This window comes from Amblyomma mixtum, chromosome 3 (assembly GCF_055824585.1).
Source record: "Amblyomma mixtum isolate Tamu chromosome 3, ASM5582458v1, whole genome shotgun sequence".
NCBI classification, from domain to species: Eukaryota; Metazoa; Arthropoda; class Arachnida; order Ixodida; family Ixodidae; genus Amblyomma; species Amblyomma mixtum.
In genome coordinates this window covers 362,794,281-362,804,235 of record NC_143014.1, presented here as the reverse complement: position 1 = coordinate 362,804,235, position 9,955 = coordinate 362,794,281, and the positions used below count along the sequence as shown (strand labels likewise).

Here is a 9,955-nt window from a genome sequence, read left to right as displayed (position 1 = left end):
CCAGCTATTCCGGCCACAATGTCCTCATCAGCGAGGTCGGCTACCGCTTGAACTTCGCTGTCACCGTTAATAAAGTCCTCAACAGTCACTTCGGACGCAACGGCGCCAGGAAAATTGGACAAGTCGCGAAACGTGTCGTCCAAGCACTCATCGTCATCTAAATCTTCCAGACATTCATCTCCAGCCACTTCAAGGCCTGCCTTTCCAAAACAGTTGGCTACTGTGGCCTGCTTCACATCGCGCGTTGAAACACAGGCACACACAAGAAAAACACGCGAGGCGCAGATGGAGCGGTCCGAGCGAAGCCTATGCGGAATAATACCAGCTGATATACTGGTGAGGCTGCACAGAATTTTTTTTTTCCCGAAAATCCGCATACCCCGAACTTTTGTTCATAACAGTACAATGTGAAATTATACACACCGAACCTTACATTCAGTTCCTTGCAGGTGTTTGTAGCGCTTGATGCATTTGAATACCTTAGCATTTGAAGCCCCACCATGAAAAAGCGTGTCAGTTGACGTCCTGACTAGTGCAACATGGCAGGTGGAGCCACGTGCAACTGCCATCCACCCGCCATGGTTGTCACGCAGTGGAAAGCTCGGCGAGACATTCCCCTCTCCACTAGCAGGGTAGAAGAGGTGAGGCCGAAAGGTGGTTAGTGCAGGAAGAACAAAAAGAAATGATTGTAAAATTGATAAGGACTAAGAACGACTAGATAATCTCAGCAAAAGTAAAAAACACTAAGAGTGACTGAGCAAAGAGCACAGCAAAGTTGCTCAGCAGTTTTCATTAATGATCAAAAGAACATGAACAATGTTCAAAATGAGCAAATGAACATCAAAAGAGATGGCAAAAGAACAGGCCAGTTTGATTCCTAGCAGCAGCAAAACCGCAACCTAGAAGATCCGAAAGGGCAGGGTCTCATCGGAAGCGGCTCGCATGCTGCCTGCAGCCAAAATCGATCGCAAGATCCCCATCATTTCAGTCCAAGCACACACATTCATCACCGGTAATGAGGCAGCCCACGCATTAGCCCGAGATCTCTACTTTCAGGTAACCGGCCAATAGACTACAAGGGGATGGACGAACGCATGGAGGAAGGAAAACTTTTGCAAAGATAAGCAGAAAGCGTCGAGAACTATAGGTTAGGAAGGCGTCTCGTGCCACCACTGAATTCAGGCTCAAAGAATACAGAAGCCGAAAATTTTGCAAGCTCCTTCTGGTTGTTTCACACTCAGGTAGATGATAGGAAACATGATAAATGTAAAACCTTCGGAGCGAGCTCGAGCAGCCTCAATCACAATTTTGGAATGCCCCGGACCCTGGGTAAAATATTGTAAGCGGAGAAGCATGGGAGGCCCTGCTGCGGAGCCAGGTCCCCGCCGACCAGTAACGAGCTGTACATCTGATGGCTGAAGCAGTGCAGAACCAATGTGTTTTTGCCAGTCTTCAGTTGCGGAAGTCCCGACCTCCGTCCCCTAGGCCTGTGTGCCAGAGGCGGGGGCCAGCTACATCGGTGAAAATAAAGTTTTAATCATCATCATAATCCGTGTTCAGAGTTTTTTTTTTTCAGAGCGCAGCGCGGCGTCGCGGTTATCCCTCGTACCGGCTCTAGGACAACGCGCTGCTCTAGCTGCGCGCGCTCATGGCGCCATCTACCGCACGCCCAAGCCGAAACGCATATAGCCGCCGCCGTTCGCCACTCCGTGCATCCCCCCCCCCCCCCCCCCCCCCCGCCCCGCCTTTTACCTCCGTGGCGGCGTCCGCGCGTTAGCGCGCTGTGTTACCTGGCTGCCGAAGCGCCGGCTCGACATCAGCGGATCGCAGTGCGTGCATCCCGAGCCGAAACGCGGAGCCACGTTCATTTGACTTGCTAGCAGCCTCAGTGGCATCAGTCAGTCGCAACTATCTCTTCACCCCGCAATGCTCCTATGCGCCAACGCGCTGCCTCGCGCGATCCGCCGATAGCTTAATTGCTCTCTTCGATCCTCCTCCAATGCCCCCTGTGCGGCGGCAATCTTAGTGCCCGATCGGGGACAGCGGATCTCGATACCCGAGCCGAAACGCACAGCCACCGCCGTTCGCCGCTGCGAACCGTACAAAGTTTATTCTCTGCCAGTTATTTCTGAGCCATGAGCGAGGCAACCAGTGGAAGCCCTTCGTAACAACCTCGCGAGATACTTACATAGACTTCGTGTCTGAGAAACAGGCACTGGTGCAACAACTCGACCATATATCCATCTATTTCTCCAGCCACAGAGCTCCCTGCATGAAAATCAAGGACTGTTAGTGGAGTGTATCTTGAAGAAGGAATATCTGAGCAAAATAACACATTTTCTGCAATTGTAAAGCGGAAACAGCTGATGAGCTCCGCTCAACTTTCGCATTAGGAAGTAACGTAATCGTCGGCAGCCTTTTTTTCTGAGTAACTGATTTAACGCCTATAGCTGGTACAAACATGTGCGCAGCCACGGCGCTGCGTTGCGGCAACGCCGACCGCCATGATTGAGGTGTACGTAGCAGACAAACTAATGCCAGCATTCAATAAAACTTAGGTTGGGCCTAGTTGGTACATGTTACTGTTAAGATTATTGTTGGGCAAACACGGGACAATCCACAACGAAGAGACACAGGCGCTACTAACAACTGGTTTATTCTTCTCAAGAACGCATACTTATACATCTGACCACGCATGCTCAAACACCATCTGGAACCACAACTGTCATGCCAAGTGCTGCTAACGCAGAAGTGAGCGCAAAAAAAAAATGATTTCAGCTGCGTACAGAGCTACGGACGTATCACATACAGTATACTGCTTTTTCCTTTATGTGGTAGGCTGCCAAGGCTAGCCGAGCGTGTTAGTTTTGCTTTTGTCAAGAATCACAATCTCGTCAAATCGCGGTGCACAATTCCGGGAAGAATTAAGGTGGGACAAAAGATGTGCCCGTTTGTCTGTGCTGTTCTTAACATTATTCGCATGCTCCCAGAGTCGCTCATTTATGCACCGCCCTGTCTGCCCGATGTACACCTTTCCACATGAAAGATGGTTTGGTTTTATGGGGTTTAACGTCCCAAAGCGACTAAGGCTATGAGAGACGCCGTAGTGGAGGGCTCCAGAAATTTCGACCACCTGGGGTTCTTTAACGTGCACTGACATCGCACAGTACACGGGCCCCTAGAATTTCTCCTCCAAAGAAATTCAACCGCCGCGGTCGGGATCGAACCCACGTCTTTCGGGTCAGCAGCCGAGCACCATAACCACTGAGCCACCGCGGCGGCTTTTCCACATGAAAGAGGGAAGGCATATGCATATACCACCGCAGTGGCGCAAGGGATGTATGATGTTCCGTGCCTGATTAGGCAGCCACTATAGTCCTCCTATCACGTAGTACGTGCGGGAGCACAGCTTCAATTGCCAGTTTATTCGGCGCGGAAAACGCCAGAGGGACGCCATGCCTGACTGCAACTCTCTTGAGGTGATGAGACACCTTATACAGATATGGCACCACCACAGTCCTGAACATTTCACGTTCACTCGTCCCCCTTATACTTTGAGTACCGGTCTTCATCTTCCGTATCAGGGCTTCGGAACCTGCCAGAACGTTCACATATCGCATTCAGACTGCCGTTTGTAATTCGCGTGCATCGGCCCCAAGCAACCACAGATATCCGTCGGACGTACGAGCTAGATCCGAACGTCCTTTGCCGAGATCGGACGTCCATCGGACGTACGAACACAATCCGATTTCGGATATCCGTATTCGTACATCCGCCGGACGTACGGACAGTGTCCACTTTTGTATGTCCGCATGAGAGACGAGGTGTACGTCCGAAGGATGTAAGGCCGAGTATTTTCCCAGGCCATGAGTATGGACGTATTTTATTTCACAAAATATTCGCGTCTTTCGTGTATGTATACTGTTTTATTTGCATCAGTTGGAGGGTTTAACGCGAAGATGTTTGCAAATTGGTGCGATTCCACTCCTACCTGCAGTGCAAGAGCCGCCAACGAGCTAAATTTATCTAAGAGGAGAAGCAGGTGTTGCAGAATTTTGCAAGAACTCAATGCCTAGTTTTATAACTATATAACTTCTCCAAATTAGTGGAGTTCTGCGGCATGTCCACCGTTTTGCTAGGTAAACTTCCCATTGAAACCAGTCGTAAGTATCAAAACTCCCGTGCATTCTGCTATCACCATCATCATAGATGTCACTTCGCGGTCAGTCCAATCCAATCCATCAGTACGGCTCCGTAGAGCTGTTGTTGATTTGTCGCGTAGTGTTGTCGCGCAGAGCTTTATAGCTCTGTTATTATAATGTGTGGCTTTGTTCGGTCTGTGGACGAAAGTAGTATGTAACTTAAGCAATTCGAAAGATACGGGAAGCGCCTGAAGCTCTTCTGGAACACCGGAATCACGTACTGCGTCGACCTTGGTTTAAAGAAGGCTTAGTGCACATGTGATTGCCTACGAAGGTATGTATCCAGTACACTTCTTGGAACTTGCTTCTAGGACAATGCAGCATGCTCATATAACATTCGTTCACAGGACAGTGGGAGCAGTAAGCGCGAGGAGATGGCTTCCACAAGTGTGTGCTGTTCTCACACTTTCGGGAGCCTACATCATACAGCTGCGGTAGCCCTCAACTCGCGCGACTAATTCCCACTCCTCTTCAAAGTTGCGGGACGGAGTATTTTCGCATCTTGTTAATTTTTAAGGCATCGATAGGTTCACTGTGCCTATATAAAGAGTGACAACGCGCGAAAGGCATACCATAGGAAGCACGTGTACTTCGCAGTGGTTCGCAACGGAAGCTTTGCGGCTTTCTGTGCACAGTCGCGTACAGTGCCGCGCAGGTTAGTGCCCTAAGGCCCATGAAAATAAATAAAGAACAGATACATTGTCAAATATGGTGTGGAAAAGTGAGAGCTGTTATTGCCTTATACTCATTGAGGTGTTTGTTAAAGTGCATTGTCTGTTATACTTGCAGCATTAAACACTTCTATTAATTGGTTCCAATGATTTTACTTGGGCTACTGCATTGTGCCATTTGTTTCACATGACTGATGTTTTCCGCGTTCTTTTTTATTTCAGAAATCCTGTGGATGGGAAGATTACGGATGTGTGTCCCAAGCTTGCCACATTTGAAGAGTCACATTTAAGAAATTTTCCGAATGTAACCCATTGCTCTGCTGATGTATCATCAACCACAATAAAATATGCGTGCTATGCATCAAATTGGTTTTGGTTTTATTGCATTGCGCGGAGTGAAAAAAGCACGCATGCACCATATATGGAATATTCGAGAAAGATCCGCCAATGGACGTACTCAACTGGACGTCCGTCGGCGGGCGAACCGTATACCTTTGGCGGCAATTTCCTCGCTGGCGTCCCAGAACCCTCCTCGCAGTGCCTCCGCTCCCCTCCTCCTCCTCTTTTTTTCTTTCACGGCTGTTGCGCTCTACGGTCTATTCTTCCGGCGAGTCTGCCTCCGCGCACCTCCGCCGCCGCGAATCTGCGCGTCTTCTGGACCACGCGGTCTGTGTTCTTTAATATTTTTCATGGTTTATAGTTTAATTTCTTTATTATTTTGTTTCTTTTCATATTTGCATTTTTTTTTGTTTTATTTCACTCACGAAACCCGTGCGTTCACTAGATGTGCCTTTTCTCTAATATTTTTCGTGTTTTATGATCTAATTTCTTATATTTTTGTATTAAGGCTTCCGCCTTAATAAAGCGATTCTGCTCGTATTTTCTTTCACAGCTGTTCTGCTCCTGGCGAGCTTCTAGGGCGTCCGGCTCGCGATTTTCGCGTTGCCCTTCGAGCCATTTGTGTGGCCGGCACGTTCCTCGCGCAAAGAAGGCGACTGCGCGCGTACTTAAAATGGCGTTAAAGGGCGATTCACACGACGGTCCGTTCGCCCGCGGCCCGCGCACTACCTGGTCTCCTTCCGTGATATTCTCTCGTATTGCCGAGACAAACGAATGGAATACGTGCCCCCCGCTCCGTCCCTCACCATAGCGCAGGCTGCACATTGGCGACAACTACAAACCCGGACTGCTCAATACCCAATACTGCTGCATGCCCGATACCCAGACCAATTCTTGTCATCATGCAAACTTTTGCGGCAAACCAGGCGCCCCTACGATTTACATCATTGGCAATAAACGTTTCCACCACCACCTACGTGTTCATGCGTCAGCGCGTTGAGAGGCGCGCTGACCAGGCCGCGGTCCAGAAGACGCGCAGATTCGCGGCGCGGAGGCAGATTCGCCGGAGGAATAGACCGAAGAGCGCAACAGCCGTGAAAGAAAAAAAGAGGAGAAGGGAGAAAAACAGGAGGAGGAGGGGCGGCGCTGCGAGGAGGGTTCTGGGACGCCAGCGAGGAAATTGCTCCTTTGGCCACCTTTCGGACGGCCGACGGACGTCTACCGGCTGTTTGCGGATGTTCAGCGGACGTACAGAACATCCGAAATAGACCTCTGTCGGCCGTCCGAAGGATATCGGTGGTTGCTTGGGGCGATTCGGCCCGTAGTCGCTGAGCACGACAGCCGCACGTAACTACGTCGTAAACGAACTCCACGTCGATTAGACAGCAGTGCTTTTGTTATCGCTGCCTGATCCTGTCGACGAAACCGGCGCTTGCAGCGTTCCCCTCGATTCTGGAATGGAAGCTCGGACAGTGGTCAATGACAGCAGCGCTTCTGCGAAATCAGTGAGCCGCACGTAGTTCAAGCACATTCGCGGGGATGAGAACCGTAACCAGGCGTCACTCGATAGCTGCGGCGCGTCTGAGCTGCTCCTTGCATAGATGTGGCCTGCGTATCTGAGCAAAGCCGTTGATTTCCGATCTCTGCAACATATCTGGCCTTGATATAATTAGGCTTCAGATCTCGTTGTCCTTGCAAAATTTTGGACCAAGTGCATACAAAAGAAACGCAGGACGACCACCAAAGTTTGCTTAAATGTTGAGTGAAATGATATGTGACCTCGCGCTTTCTTTAATTGATCTTGAAATGAATTCTTGCCGCATGCACTCCATTTTTCGGTGGAGTTTTCAGTTGGCGCATGCACTCCGTTTTTCGGTGCAGTCGTGGCAACCAAAGCGGCGTCCTTATATCGTGGACGTTGTGGAATCTGCGCTTCCGTCACAGTAGTACTAGCTGGCACGGCAACGTCGGTCCCTATACCGAAGCAGGACGCTAATTCTGCATCGTGCACAGCGTTGTCACATGCAGACACGAAAAAACACGACACCGACGAAGCGACGAAGCGAGTGTAAGCTAGCAGGTACTCTCGTGTCGAATTTTTTCAACATGGCGCGCTCATTGCAAAGGTGAAAAGCTACCCAGCACACCTAGCCCATTGTTTTGAGCGGCCGCTGTGGCAATCTACGACCACCTTCGAGCAAAAGAACGACTGCCCTAGAGTGGCGACAAGCCTTCCGAAGTACGGCCATCTGTATACGTTGTGTGCAGAGAACTCCCACAGAAGACATAATCGGCGCCTTTGTCGGAGATATACCCGAAGTGCTCATGCACATCAGACGCGCCGCAGCTAGCGAGTGGCGCCGGGTCACCAATCTCTTCCCGCGAATGTGCCTGAACTACACGCGGCTCTTCGGTTTCACGGAAGCGCTGCTGTCATCTCCCACTATCCGAGCTTCGATCCCAGATTCGAGGGGAACCAAACCCGCAAGCAACTTCCGTCGCTGCGCCTGTTTTCTCAGCCGGCTTGAGCAACGCTAGTATGCGGAGTTGCCCCACGAAAGCGACATTTAGTTACGACAGTTACGTGCGGCTATCGCGCCCAGCGGCTTCCGGCCGAATCTCCGACGCGCGCCTATTCCAACCGGCAGGCGACACGCGAAGAAAACATGCTTGCAGAGCCGCAGTTCGTCTGCTACGTGCACATCAATGAAGGCGTTTGCATGGATGGATGGATATGGATGGATGGATGGATATGGATGGATGGATGGATGGATGGATATGGATGGATGGATGGATATGGATGGCCAATTCTGTGAAAGCAGTTAGATTCATCCTTAGTTATTAGTTTCATGTTTTCACATTAATGAATGCTTTTGCTCTACTCCGAGGCTTCACAGATGTGATAAGAGGGTTTCTGGAGGGCAAATAGGGGCAGATATGAGTGGGTAATGGTGGGTGGATTTGTGGAAGGTGCAGGTGGGGTGAAGGTTGGCGGTGGGTGGGGGGCAGTCCCCTAGATACGGGGAAGAGCCTGGTGGATAGCGCTTCTGGAGGCCAGCAGATTTACTCGCTGCTTCCTTAACTTCGATTTCACCGTCACATTTTGGTTCAGCTGTTGCAGGGGTTTCTAGGGAAAGGAGGCCTCGTGGATGGAGAGGTATCAGGGCTGGTGGTGCGTGGTGCATCTGGAAAGTAGAATTCAGTGGTGAATGGCACCTCTGGTGGGTGGCAGGGGGTGGGGGTGAGGAGGTTGGCCGAGGGTGGCGGTGCGTAGATGGGAGCTCCCTAGCTTGGGGAGTGAGGTCTGGAAGGTGGCCGGTGGGACGTGTTGTCTCCGCAAACGCTTCTGTCAACCAGATCGGGGTTTTGCCGATGGACACTAGCTGCTTCTGGTGAAGCAAGGTTCATATCATCTGCGCATATTCAGTTTGTTGTATTATGTAGTCTTATAACGGTTATATCACACATGTCTCATTTGGTCTTTGGCAACAAATTGAAATCGGTTTATAGGATTTAACATCCCAAAGCGACTCAGGCTATCAGGGACGCTGTAGTGAAGGGCTCCAGAAATTATGACCTCCTAGAGTTAGAGAACCCCAGGTGGTCGAAATTTTCTATGGCGTCGTTCATAGCCTGAGTCGCTTTGGGGCATTAAACCCTATAAACCTATTAGCATTTGTTTCGAAGTTTATTCCTATGCTGTTCCGTACTGGTCAGTACGCATATGTATGTATATGCATCATGACTCTAAGGACAGGACACAGACAACGCTGACACCGCTGTGCTTGTGTCCGCCTTTATTTGGTGTCATGTCGCAGCATTTACAGTGAACTCATTATAGATATGTACAATCATTATAAAAAAAAAAACTGGAGGGTACACTTAAGCGCCACCTTAGCGTTCATTGCGATAAGTGCGGTATTGTTAACAGGTAATAAGTCTGATAGCAGTAACTGGTCATTGCCTTATATGCGGAATTGGTCATCCTCAACTTCGTCTATCCCTTGGGGCCCTCATGCCACCCCTGGCAGAGTGGTGCAGGAGTTAAGCTATGCACCACTGCCTGGTGATGGCAGGTGCTGCCGTCGGTGCGGCTTGAGACTCAGGTTGCTCTTTCCGAGCAATCTCTTGCAACCAATTATTAGAGTTTTAGAATAGGGCCAGGGTGAATAGGGTGACCCTATCCGCATGTGCTCAGCAGCGTTAAGGAAACGGGTTCAAGTTTTCTGTCTAGAATAGGGTGGTGGATGGTCGCTTTGCATTGCTTGAAGGCAGCGACATAACGGCGGGAAAGGGAAGCTTTCAGAACCAATCACTTAATATATATGCTGTATTTTTCCAATGCGTAAATAAAACGACATTCAAACTGTTGCAGTTACCAATTTCTAATTAGGAAATGCGGAAAATGATGCAAATATTTTTTTATAATGCGGACATGTTCAATCTGAGCCAAGACTATCCACATAGGAAGATCAAAGTTGTAAACCTGTTTGTGGAGATCAGTAGTTCAAACCTCCCGCGCTTTCTGACGTCAATCGACGCGTACTCGCTAAGCCTAGCAGCTCTGTAAACACAGAAGCAATCTGAGAATTTGGCGTGTTATATCCTTAGAATCTTGTTGTTCAGCCAACTTCAGCCAAAGCAAAACCTTCGGGCACCTTTAGTTTGCCGTGAACGTGAGCCACAGAGTAGCGGCAACGACAAATCGGTGATGAAGCGAGACGGCCTGCTTCGATGGGCGCC

General features: G+C 49.8%; 1 long non-coding RNA gene across 1 annotated transcript; it reads left to right on the top strand.

The window, feature by feature from the left end:
* Positions 1-4,253: 4,253 nt before the first annotated feature.
* On the top strand, positions 4,254-5,239 carry LOC149356593 (uncharacterized). Its single transcript, XR_016289825.1, has 2 exons — positions 4,254-4,476; positions 5,096-5,239. It is a non-coding gene; the product is annotated as an uncharacterized LOC149356593 (long non-coding RNA).
* Positions 5,240-9,955: the final 4,716 nt, after the last annotated feature.